Source organism: Argopecten irradians, chromosome 12, assembly GCF_041381155.1.
Source record: "Argopecten irradians isolate NY chromosome 12, Ai_NY, whole genome shotgun sequence".
Lineage (NCBI taxonomy): Eukaryota > Metazoa > Mollusca > Bivalvia > Pectinida > Pectinidae > Argopecten > Argopecten irradians.
Window position 1 is genome coordinate 37412547 of NC_091145.1, and position 13794 is coordinate 37426340.

Genomic DNA, 13794 nt, shown 5'->3' on the forward strand with positions numbered 1-13794 from the left:
CACTATGTACAAATACAAGGAAGCATCAACGCTCTGTCCTGTTCCTCATTTGCACTTTTTGATACATACATATATTTCTTAATTGCCTTTCACATCGGGAAGGAAACAAAAATGTTACTTACTTAACCATAGCCATCTCGTCATTTGAAACCTTGATCCTCCTCCAACAGTGTTAGGAGTATATAGCATCTCGAGACACTATTGAAGCTCAGAAGTTTCTCAATGTCGTGCATCTTATGTTATTGGATTTATCTTTATCCGCTTTTGGTAATGATCACATACTCACGTGTACCAGGAAGATACCACATGGTATACGAGGGGGAAGATTTACATGTGTACAGGAACATGTTTCAACATACCTACACATAATCGATTTATAATCTACCATGTCACGATACTGGCGATAGAATAGCTCGGAGTAGTCGGGAGTTAAAATGCCAATTTTATTGCATCACCCCATTCCATGGCATAATCTTTCATAGATGTGTATTATGTAGATTAATCATTTTGAAGCTAACCTACTGACAGTGTACATCTACATGTACACCATTCGTATGCTATACCTCATCAATTAGATCGTTATTATTTACCATCATCAATACTACAATGTAAGTGTCACGGACCTAGACCCTTCAGGTCTGCCCTCGTCAATCAATACCACCATTATGGTAAAAACAAACACCGTTTTTATCATATTAAAAATATATTTTATGTCACTGATTCTAAATTAGGATGAAGAAATATCTGTCAAATGATCGGATTCTAGATCATTCGGGTGAAATGCGGGAATTGCGTTAGTACTATAGAGGTTTGTGTTCGTCTTATTGCAATTTGTTCAGAAGAAAAAGCTGACAATTGTCAATGGTTTTGTTTTTATCCCCGTGTCCTAACGTCCTAACAATCGTAAACAACATTTCGTCAGGATTAATTGTGCTGACCATTTTAAAGAAGGCAGATTTTTGTCTGTCCTTGACAGATAAATCAATCTCATCTGCGCATGCTGCGACGCTCTGTTTACTTACGAAAGAGGAACACGACATATTCGCCCACTTTCTTGTCAAAGTGGTCGAGGGTTTTATTTGGTATAATATTAACCCTTTTTAAACACATATTCTAGGTTTTGACTATATATCCAAAGCAAAGATGTGTGCCTTTTTGATACAAAATTACAGATGCACTGCGCTCGTGAAGTGCTGTTTGTATTTTTGGTGTCTCCTCCTAAACCTAGTTTGCTTTTAGAGGTGTCCTTTAAGGATTGTATTTCCATGGAATGAAAGCTTTATATTTTCATACTCATATAATGGTATGCTACACTTCCTTCATCGTTTGTTCTTGAGATTCTTCATGTTCACAATAGATAAGCACATTTATTTAGATAAATGTGCGGACACCTGTGACACATGTGTATTCGACACGTGGGAGTTGTACGTGTTTACACAGTTACATCCAGATAAGCCTTGATTCACATTAATTTGCATTTGAAGCTTTAAGCCCTGCTGATGTGACGATGTGATTAACACTGTAACCAAATATACCCGGCCTATATCGCTCGCTCTGTCCACAATAGTCCCTCACAGAAAAGCTAATTATATACCAAGTCTCGTGCGACCTGACCAATCGATGGATCGTACAGACGATCGTATTTCCTTACGCCGTGAATGACAGGAATGACTGTTAGCCGGCGACATTTTTTAATTGTTCATGCAACAAGCCCATTGAACCTGAACCATCAAATTGGAGTGCTGGATTTGTCGTTAGTAACCTCAAGTAACCCTGCCAACAGGCGGCGGGTGGTGCAGAGATGCCTTCCTGCTGTCAGCATCTATGCCGAGAATTCGAGCTAAGGAACCTGGGCTTCGGGGGAGTGCACCCTAACACGTTCACACGCTTCCACGTAAGTGACCGCAGAATGGTATTGGGTATTTTAATTAACCGGTTAGAGCTGTAAGAAATCATGTTGGTTATAGTGTACACGTAATTCTTACTACGTAAATTATGTTTGTCGGGTCTGTATGTTGTTGTTGGCTTGCTCCTATTCAACAGGTGTTTTAAACGACTTTAACATGTACACACGTACACCGGTCGATAAGACGTCAATCCAATCAGTTTAATGGAGAATGACTCAAATAGGGAGGTGTCACACATGAAATGATATGGAGAAGATTGACTTTAACCATGCTTCCTTGAACACTCTGTAACCGTACACCAGGACAACTTTAGGAGGTTATCGGGTCGTTTGGTTCACCTTGAGATGCTATAAGTTGTGTAGCGTTTTGGTGTTATTCATTGCAGTTTGTGTGCAGCTCATTGTCTGCGATATCGACCTATCCTTTGCTGACAATGGTCCATCATTTGCTGTTCACAATGTACTTATGATGCGCTTGCACGCATGGTGAACGGGCGGGGATAAATATTGGTCATTTAGCAGGTCGCCCGTGTGTATGGGAATAGATAACACATTTGTACACAATGGTAACTGGCTATTTAGACTTATATTACATGTAGATGGTAAAGCAGGTGATAACGTGTGGCAAGGCTTATAATAATATCTTATTATTAGTGACCGCTTTGGTTTATCTATTTTAATGATGATCTCCACGTACATGCGGTGAGTTGTGTGAAGCGCGTTCGTGTTTTAATAGACTGAAGTATGTTCGCCTTGTACCTCTTTGGGATAGAGGTACTCCTGTCCTTGTTATTGTGGACACAGAACAAGCGCATCCCGGGTAGCAGCATTATAATGATAACGGGAAAACCAGTCGTCCCCTTTCTCATGCTGTTCGCTGAACAGGAACAGAAACTACCCCTTTCTAGTTTCTACCGTGTCTCGACCAGGGGATAGTACCCTCCAGAACATTCCTCACAGGGGCTAGCGCTCATCTCGTGGCCAAACGTGAGGTGGTGTCAAGGCAGACTTAGGAAGAATAAAGGTAGTTTGGAAGAATTGAAAATGTGAGATCCCAAAGTCGCCTTTTACGATAACGCAATGGGGATAGCAAGTACACTTCTAACGTCCGACATGCAGGGCATTATACATTCTGGCGTCTGAAGGGAAGCTTTTATGATTATGTACGCGCCGTTTCTTGTTAGGATGTATGCTGAATCGGCAGATCGTAAATAATGCAATCAAATTTTAAGGTTGTAACAAAATTTAAGAATTTTTAAGGACTGCTTACCTAATGACGTCTCTGTTACATTTCAGTTTCCCTGGCCCCCTGTGTTGTACGTCGTATACCGAGTGGTGCTCGCCCTGTACGCCCTGTTCTGGCTGATAGCCACAGGTATGGAGTTCACTGTTCTCACAGCCCACAAGGACCCGATCCACTCCTGGCCAGTCTACTTGTCCCATTGGGCATACCTCATCCTCACTCTGTACCTACTCGTGTACGCCATGGCCGTGTCCTTCTATGTCTGTCGCCTACCCAAGTTCTACTGGAAAGTGCCTTCGAGTGATAGCAAAATGGAAGTCCCGCCCGACCCTTCCAATGGGACTCTCTCTGCAGAAATGATCAGTTCAGATGAAGGTTTCGAGCACAGAAATAACACAGAGAATTCCCTTGTAGAACATTTATCTCCCAGACGGAAGACATTGCAGTGGTACTTTAAGATCACATGGGCCCTGTACGGCGTGGCCACGAACGCAGCAACTATTGTAATGCTCGTCTTTTTTGCCTTTCTTTGGCCACGTATGAGTTACAAGGAAGGCATCAGCAATATGAACCTTCAGACGCACGCCATCAATTTCGCCATAGTAGGACTTGATCACATGATTGGTCCTATCCCAGTCCGACTGGTTCACGTTGTGTACAGTGTAATCCTGGGTTTGTTGTACCTAACATTCACACTGGTCCTCTACTGGACTGGTGACGTCAGACCGGTCTATCCTTTCATCTTAGACTGGGCAAATGACTGGCAGACGTCCTTAGTGACGTCAGCACTTTTGACGTTCGTGGGAGTGCCTTTTATACACACATTTTTCTTTTTGATGTACAAGTTAAAATCTTGCATCAGTTCAAAAGTGAAAGCTTGCCTGGCCGAGAGAGAACGTCGCGATAAAATCAAGAAAGAACCCGTGACAGTGTTATAGTCACATTATAGTCAATTACATATTACTTCAGGAATTCACCGTTTTCTTTTACACCAGATTTGTTTTTATTTATTTGCTATTTTTATTTGTTGATTCTACGATGATTCATCTTTCAATGTGATGTCATGGAATTAGGATGCCAGTACGTCAGAAATAATTAATGCTATTGGAAATGCTGTTACATATTCTGAGATAAAACTCATATTACCTGGAAAGAACACGTACACTTAAAATGGTTTCTATGTTTTTTAGTCAAGGATTTATTATTTAACATCGTTATGTGAAATGTACAAGGAACTAATAGTCCCGCGTCCAATTCATTAACCGGATGATATGTGTAATAGAGTATCGGTCTAACTGCAGGCTTATGACCAGCGGTCACTTTAACTGACACGAAAGTTAGTGTGTGGTGTTGTAATTGTCACGATTTCTTGTATTAATAAAATGACCATTAATGAAATGTCGCTATGCTTTAACTGCAGTTATCCCCCTCGTTCACAGTATTCTGTCGACATTGAAGGTTTATAATGACGCTTCGTCAAGGATCTCCGCTTGCACTACGCCACGATACAAGTGTAGTGTGAAGCGTATATATTGCAATCAACTGTGCGTCTCCGACGATGGGACTGACAGAGTATCAGCTGTACACATGATGTTGATATCTGTATCATATACGTACGTCACTCTGAGGACACGTTAAAAGATTAGTTCATATAGTTTAAAACTAGTAAGACAGAGAACGTTGTAGCGACTCAATTTGGTAGAACTTGTAAATTGCATTACTTCGATTTAATATCTAAACAAGTAATCAGTCTGGCAAGGTGCTGCCATCTTGTTTTCAGTCTGTTGGTTACTATAGAGCTATTTTCTTTTGAAATAAGTATTGTTTATATTGCAGTACATGCATCATGTACATATGTCAATTGTTTCTGTGGTAAACTTCACCATTATATTTACTTTGATATATACATGTCTGACTCTTGTGTGAAAAGACGTTTATGTACAAGGGAACTGTGTATAAGTATGGTTTTAAAATGACTTGGCAAAACGAAGTTTTACATAAGTCGTATGTCACTTTCAGTTAATTATATAATCGTAATGTTTTAATGGATGCGTTCCTGTAAATTTATTGTAATTACATTACATATCTTCCCAAAACATCTTATATCCGGATTGTAATGATCGACATTGTTTTCACTTCTCAAAACCGAACCCCTTCTAAATCGACTATGATCTGCTTGGGGAAGTTCCACTGTAGTTGTTCATAACTTTATGGAACCCCTACAAAGGTAATGGCAATGAACTCTTATATAGTGAGAAGAAGAACATTGTTACTTAGAAGGTTTGTGAAAATGGAATCGTAGTTAATCAGGCAATATTTTTCAAACCACATTCATGAATTGGTGAATAAAAAACTTCAAATTTCAAAGAATGTTCATAAATTAAAATAAAACTTTCACTGTGTTTTATAAACTACAGATGTAAAAGTCTCGAAATAAAATGATTTTCAATACTCAAAATTTAAACACATATTGTAGATTTTTTATCGATTGGCAGTCTTAACTATAAGTCCAGGGAAACAAACAAGCAAACAAAACAATATCTAGATATATAGAGCTAGCTCTCCTGTGTGGACATGCTTGTGGATGTAACTAATAAAATCTGTTACCTGTAAGTGATCGAGATTGGGTTATCTCAGTCGAGGGCTAAGATTTTGTTACATAATCCAAACCGAGGCGTTAGCCGAGGTTGGGATGTTACAAAATCTTAGCCCGAGACTGAGATAACCCGATCTCGATCACTTAAAGGTAATAGATTTTTTTTCTCGCGCCTCTAAGATATAACAAAACCCATCTATATACGCGTTCAGAGTGTAAAACTATCCCGTCATGGGCCTCCTGGTTCAAAGCCGATTAACCATTTCATCTGCGCTTCGATTTCAGTCATTCCGCATAAAACTATAGTTCGGTTATATCAAAGAGAAAACGATGATCAATCGGTACAGTCTGTTTTCATGATTAAAAACAACAACCAAACAATGCATGGTAAATGACTGAATGCATATATTTCTAATTATATTGATTATCTGACGCTTGTGACATCACCGGTTTGAGAGTTTGACGTCACAGGCGCAGACTGTTACATGAATTGCGTAAAATTCCGCCAAAATTCGCGTAAAGGTACCAGACAGATCGGACGAGATAGAAAAATCTAGCACCGGGTATCAAGTGAGATTTCCCTGTCCGAGGTGCGAGAAATTTCAATGACAGCCACATACACTAGTTTTATAACTAGCTATGTTGGGAACCTTTAACTACTTCATATTACTACACCCACTGGTTCTCAAACTTTTCTACAAGTATACATTCAGTTTCAATACAAAACGCCCATTTTCCTTTCGCCGTTCGGAAAATTAAAAATCAACAATGCCAACAATATTGTTTTTTTTGAGACATTGGATTCGAGCCAAAAGCGAAAAGAAATGAAGGCAACTATTTTTACGTGGATATACTTAAAATAATATTGAGCTTTGTCGATAAGTACGTTGTATATGGCGTATGAGTGTGATGTCTCGTCAACTAGTCTACATATTGAACGCGTACTTATTGGTCTTAATCATAAACCAAATACATTACGCAATGTGAGTTTATATTAGAGTCAACCACAGAGTAAATAGACCGAAGATTGATCTGAAAGCTCTCAGATTTCGTTAGAAACCACACAGCCATCTTCAAGGTCAGTCCCATACTGAGTGTAACTAGACATTAAACAGATCTATCTGTCGATATTGATTGTACATAATGACTGACTGTCCTAACCGGGCCATAGTGTTAGCGGTATTACATCTAAATATAAGAGATAGATTGAACAATACCAGCAGGCTTGGATAGAGTCTACTTACATTTTAATAAGATGACCACGGGTTGAATTTATATGTGTACATTTTGTAGATTAAAACACCATAAAAAATAACAAATATCATGATAATAGCAAATAATTCAATTTTGCTTGTTACGAGAATTTTCATCGGTTTAGAAATTTAATTTATCAGCCCATAAAGGAAAAATGGCGTCGCCGTTTGTGACATTGCTTCTGATTGGCTGAGATGAAGGCGTAATGATTTCATGCACAAAAGAGTCCCAAAATGAATTTTGAGTATTAAAGAGATTATCTTTAGTAAATTGAATTATAAGGATTAATTTGAATAGATTTTTTATGTTATGGAAATATAACACAAAAATCTGAGTGTACTCTCATCATAAACTGCTCGCGGTTTATTTAGAGTACACTCAGATTTTTGTGTTATATCTCCATAACATAAAAAATCTATTCAAGTTAATCCTTAATGATGACATAAGTTTATAATTAACATTTATCAACTGTAAATCATCACAGAACTGAGTCTAACCTGAGGACTTAGGACCACCATACCAATCTTAATCTCTTAAAATATCGCTGGTTATCTTCACTTACTTTCCTACATTACCTCAGTCTTTCTTGACCTCATACCAAAGTAAACATCTCATAACATATTTAACATTCACGGCCCTAACCTCTATAACCTCACTAAGTAACACCCCTAACATCACGGCCTTAACTTCTATAACCTCACCAGGTAACACCCATAACATCACGGCCTTAACCTCTATAACCTCACCAGGTAACACCCCTAACATCACGGCCTTAACCTCTATAACCTCACCAGGTAACACCCATAACATCACGGCCTTAACCTCTATAACCTCACCAGGTAACACACCCCTAACATCACGGCCTTAACCTCTATAACCTCACCAGGTAACACCCCTAACATCACGGCCTTAACTTCTATAACCTCACCAGGTAACACCCCTAACATCACGGCCTTAACCTCTATAACCTCACCAGGTAACACCCCTAACATCACGGCCTTAACCTCTATAACCTCACCAGGTAACACCCATAACATCACGGCCTTAACTCTAAACCTCACAGGAACACCCATAACATCACGGCCTTAACACCCATAACATCACGGCCTTAACCTCTATAACCTCACCAGGTAACACCCCTAACATCTCGGCCTTAACTTCTATAACCTCACCAGGTAACACCCATAACATCACGGCCTTAACCTCTATAACCTCACCAGGTAACACCCATAACATCACGGCCTTAACCTCTATAACCTCACCAGGTAACACCCATAACATCACGGCCTTAACCTCTATAACCTCACCAGGTAACACCCTAACATCACGGCCTTAACCTCTATAACCTCACCAGGTAACACCCTACATCACGGCCTTAACCTCTATAACCTCACCAGGTAAACCACTAGCTTACATCACGGCCTTAACCCTATAACCTCACCAGGTAACACCCTAACATCACGGCCTTAACCTCTATAACCTCACCAGGTAACACCCCTAACATCACGGCCTTAACCTCTATAACCTCACCAGGTAACATCCCTAACATCACGGCCTTAACCTCTATAACCTCACCAGGTAACACCCCTAACATCACGGCCTTAACTTCTATAACCTCACCAGGTAACACCCCTTACATCACGGCCTTAACTTCTATAACCTCACCAGGTAACACCCCTTACATCACGGCCTTAACCTCTATAACCTCACCAGGTAACACCCCTAACATCACGGCCTTAACCTCTATAACCTCACCAGGTAACACCCATAACATCACGGCCTTAACCTCTATAACCTCACCAGGTAACACCCCTAACATCACGGCCTTAACTTCTATAACCTCACCAGGTAACACCCCTAACATCACGGCCTTAACTTCTATAACCTCACCAGGTAACATCCCTTACGTCACGGCCTTAACCTCTATAACCTCACCAGGTAACACCCCTAACATCACGGCCTTAACCTCTATAACCTCACCAGGTAACATCTTTTACATCACGGCCTTAACTTCTATAACCTCACCAGGTAACACCCCTAACATCACGGCCTTAACTTCTATAACCTCACCAGGTAACACCCCTAACCCCAAATCACGGCCTTAACCTCTATAACCTCACCAGGTAACACCCCTAACATCACGGCCTTAACCTCTATAACCTCACCAGGTAACACCCCTAACATCACGGCCTTAACCTCTATAACCTCACCAGGTAACACCCTAACATCACGGCCTTAACCTCTATAACCTCACCAGGTAACACCCCTAACATCACGGCCTTAACCTCTATAACCTCACCAGGTAACACCCCTAACATCACGGCCTTAACCTCTATAACCTCACCAGGTAACACCCCTAACATCACGGCCTTAACCTCTATAACCTCACCAGGTAACACCCCTAACATCACGGCCTTAACCTCTATAACCTCACCAGGTAACACCCCTAACATCACGGCCTTAACTTCTATAACCTCACCAGGTAACACCCCTAACATCACGGCCTTAACCTCTATAACCTCACCAGGTAACACCCCTAACATCACTGCCTTAACCTCTATAACCTCACCAGGTAACACCCATACGTACCAGGTCACTAACGTCACGGCCTTAACCTCTATAACCTCACCAGGTAACACCCTAACATCACGGCCTTAACCTCTATAACCTCACCAGGTAACACCCCTAACATCACGGCCTTAACTCTATAACCTCACCAGGTAACACCCTAACATCACGGCCTTAACTCTATAACCTCACCAGGTAACACCCCTAACTCACGCTTAACCACCAGTAACACCCTAACATCACGGCCTTAACCTCTATAACCTCACCAGGTAACACCCCTAACATCACGGCCTTAACCTCTATAACCTCACCAGGTAACACCCCTAACATCACGGCCTTAACCTCTATAACCTCACCAGGTAACACCCCTAACATCACGGCCTTAACCTCTATAACCTCACCAGGTAACACCCCTAACATCACGGCCTTAACCTCTATAACCTCACCAGGTAACACCCCTAACATCACGGCCTTAACCTCTATAACCTCATCAGGTAACACCCTAACATCACGGCCTTAACTTCTATAACCTCACCAGTAACACTCCTAACATTACGGCCTTAACCTCTATAACCTCACCAGGTAATATCCCTAACATCACGGCCGTAACCTCTATAACCTCACCAGGTAACACCCCTTACGTCACGGCCTTAACCTCTTTCACCTCACCAGGTAACAACCCTTACATCACGGCCTTAACCTCTATAACCTCACCAGGTAACACCCAAAACATCACGGCCTTAACCTCTATAACCTCACCAGGTAACACCCTTACATCACGGCCTTAACCTCTATAACCTCACCAGGTAACACCCCTTATGTCACGGCCTTAACTTCTATAACCTCACCAGGTAACATCCCTTACGTCACGGCCTTAACCTCTATAAACTCACCAGGTAACACCCCTTACATAACTGTCCTAACCTCTATAACCTCACCAGGTAACACCCCTAATATCACGGCCTTAACTTCTATAACCTCAGCAGGTAACACCCCTAACATCACGACCTTAACTTCTATAACCTCACCAGGTAACACCCCTAACGTCACGGCCTTTACCTCTATAACCTCACCAGGTAACACCCCTAACATCGCGGCCTTTATCTCTATAACCTCACCAGGTAACACTCCTAACATTACGGCCTTAACTTCTATAACCTCAGCAGGTAACACCCCTTACATCACTGTCCTAACCTCTATAACCTCACCAGGTAACACTCCTAACATCACGGCCTTAACTTCTATAACCTCACCAGGTAACACTCCTAACATCACGGCCTTTACCTCTATAACCTCACCAGGTAACACTCCTAACATCACGGCCGTAACCTCTATAACCTCACCAGGTAACATCCCTTACGTCACGGCCTTAACCTCTATAACCTCACCAGGTAACACCCAAAACATCACGGCCTTAACCTCTATAACCTCACCAGGTAACACCTAACATCATCTCTATAACCTCACAGGTAACACCCCTAACCTCTACCTCACCAACCTCACCAGGTAACCTCATAACCTCACCAGGTAACATCCTTACGTCACGGCCTTAACCTCTATAACCTCACCAGGTAACACCTAAAACATCACGGCCTTAACCTCTATAACCTCACCAGGTAACATCTTTAACATCAAGGCCTCACAGGTAACACCCTAACATCACGGCCTTACCTCTATAACCTCACCAGGTAACACTCCTAACATCACGGCCTTTACCTCTATAACCTCACCAGGTAACACCCCTAACATCACGGCCTTTACCTCTATAACCTCACCAGGTAACACTCCTAACATCACGGCCTTAACCTCTATAACCTCACCAGGTAACACTCCTAACATCACTGTAACCTCACCAGGTAACACTCCTAACATCACGGCCTTTACCTCTATAACCTCACCAGGTAACACTCCTAACATTACGACCTTTACCTCTATAACCTCACCAGGTAACACCCCTTACATCACTGTCCTAACCTCTATAACCTCACCAGGTAACACTCCTAACATCACGGCCTTAACCTCTATAACCTCACCAGGTAACACCCCTAACATCACGGCCTTTACCTCTATAACCTCACCAGGTAACACCCCTAACGTCACGGCCTTAACCTCTATAACCTCACCAGGTAACACCCCTAACATCACGGCCTTAACTTCTATAACCTCACCAGGTAACACCCTTAACATCACGGCCTTAACCTCTATAACCTCACCAGGTAACACCCTTACATCACGGCCTTAACCTCTATAACCTCACCAGGTAACACCCCTAACATCACGGCCTTAACTTCTATAAGCTCACCAGGTAACACCCCTAACATCACTACCTTAACCTCTATAACCTCACCAGGTAACACCCATAACATCACGACCTTAACCTCTATAAGCTCAACAGATAACACCCCTAACATCACTGCATTAACCTCTATAAGCTCACCAGGTAACACCCCTAACATCACGGCCTTAACCTCTATAACCTCACCAGGTAACACCCCTAACATCACGGCCTTAACCTCTATAACCACATCAGGTAACACGCCTAACATCACGGCCTTAACTTCTATAACCTCACCAGATAACACCCATAACATCACGGCCTTAACCTCTATAAGCTCACCAGATAACACCCCTAACATCACTGCATTAACCTCTATAAGCTCACCAGGTAACACCCCTAACGTCACGGCCTTATCTTCTATAACCACATCAGGTAACACGCCTAACATCACGGCCTTAACTTCTATAAACTCACCAGGTAACACCCTTTATTTCACAGCCTTAACTTCTAAATATTACCAGCCCAAGCCACTAACGTTGTAGTTAAAATTTTATATCATTATCATGTCACACTCGTTAACGATCTGCTTCTGAAAATGTAACACCTTTCAATGAACCACAGGTACTACTTACAGATCACTGATGCCCTAACCCAACCTCCACCAGCTTGTCTATGACATTCCCTAAGCCTCAAAAGTCACGATATATAAATGTATGTATACCCTGATTAATAGATATGATGTTTCAAACACAAACATAGGACACTGGTATCATCTTACGGAGATACCGTTATTTTTTTCTATGTCTCAGATATATACGTTTCATATTTCTAGCATTACACAAAGAATAACAATTGTGTTACTTACCTGGCGGTGTTCTTCCTACAGGTGAAAACCACAGGTAGATTGATTAATTTGTCACCTAACTGTAAACAGGTACACATATAATCCCGACTTCTCTCATTCGCCGATTTTAAAACGATCGGCTATATTCTTGTTTAATAGTTTACATTTCATGAATAATCAATGTTGAGTGTTTCGTGTCAACAGTGCGTTACCACAGTGGAGTTTAATGGCCGGGATCGAAAGTCGGTCTTTTATTGGCCACTTAGAACTGACAAAGGACAATACCTATAGACAAGTTTTTGTTGTGTGGCATTCACAGTCGTACAATTCTCCTTTTGATATGTTAAGTATTCTACAACCACATTTGTACGTAAACATTAACCGCTCATAAAACATTAAACATATATGTCATATATATAAACATAAAAGCATAACTGTCAAACATAAACTGCGATACAGTCTGTATATTAGAGCAATCGCTAAAACATTATTATTTTCAGTGTCTACAAACTTATATGTCGCCCATAAACATCATAAAATACGTTGACTATTGACATAAAACAAAGCAAGTAGATAGAATATCCAAACTCAAAATAACGTAAATAAACATGTCTTTATGCATCTTTCATTTAATATATATTGAATATGCAAGCCTTAACTAGATTAAACAACATAATCACATATATTGCACAATACACGATGGAGCATACCAAATGTTCGAATGGATTTTAATAACGATTTTACACACAAGCTGCATGTTAAACGTGGTCACAGTTTTTTGGGGGTTTTGTTTTATACGATGGAGCAATGCAATTAAGAAAAATCTCCGTATTTCCGTTGAATTCGATTCGATTCGAATTCGACGTTATACAGGATTTTCATGTTACAATTGACGAACATGTTTTCTAAATTTTGTAGAAAAGTGTTACGTGTACAGAACATATATGTTATTTGTGGAGTCAATCTAAACTTGTATGCAACAGCCGACGTGTTGCAAGCGCGGTAATCCGACATCTCGGTGAATTTCCGGTGATGCGATCGACTATTAAAACGGTAGACTAGATAACCTGCCTTAATACCAATTGTTTCTATTAGGCTGCGCTCA

The 13794-nt window shown here is 41.1% G+C and overlaps 1 protein-coding gene and 1 pseudogene across 3 annotated transcripts in view; one reads left to right on the forward strand and one right to left on the reverse strand.

Moving 5' to 3' along the window:
• The window catches only part of LOC138304885 (tubulin tyrosine ligase 3-like), a 66966-nt gene extending 54069 nt beyond the window's left edge, over positions 1-12897 (reverse strand). The window contains exon 1 of one of the 3 annotated variants that reach the window (XM_069245246.1): positions 12711-12897. The gene's annotated coding sequence lies outside the window, so the exon portion shown is untranslated. Of the gene's footprint in view, positions 1-122; positions 262-3176; positions 3196-12710 lie in introns of those variants that run through there. The other 2 variants (XM_069245248.1, XM_069245247.1) reach the window with 2 other exon arrangements.
• Positions 1397-5592, forward strand: LOC138304888 (protein rolling stone-like; annotated as a pseudogene).
• Positions 12898-13794: the final 897 nt, after the last annotated feature.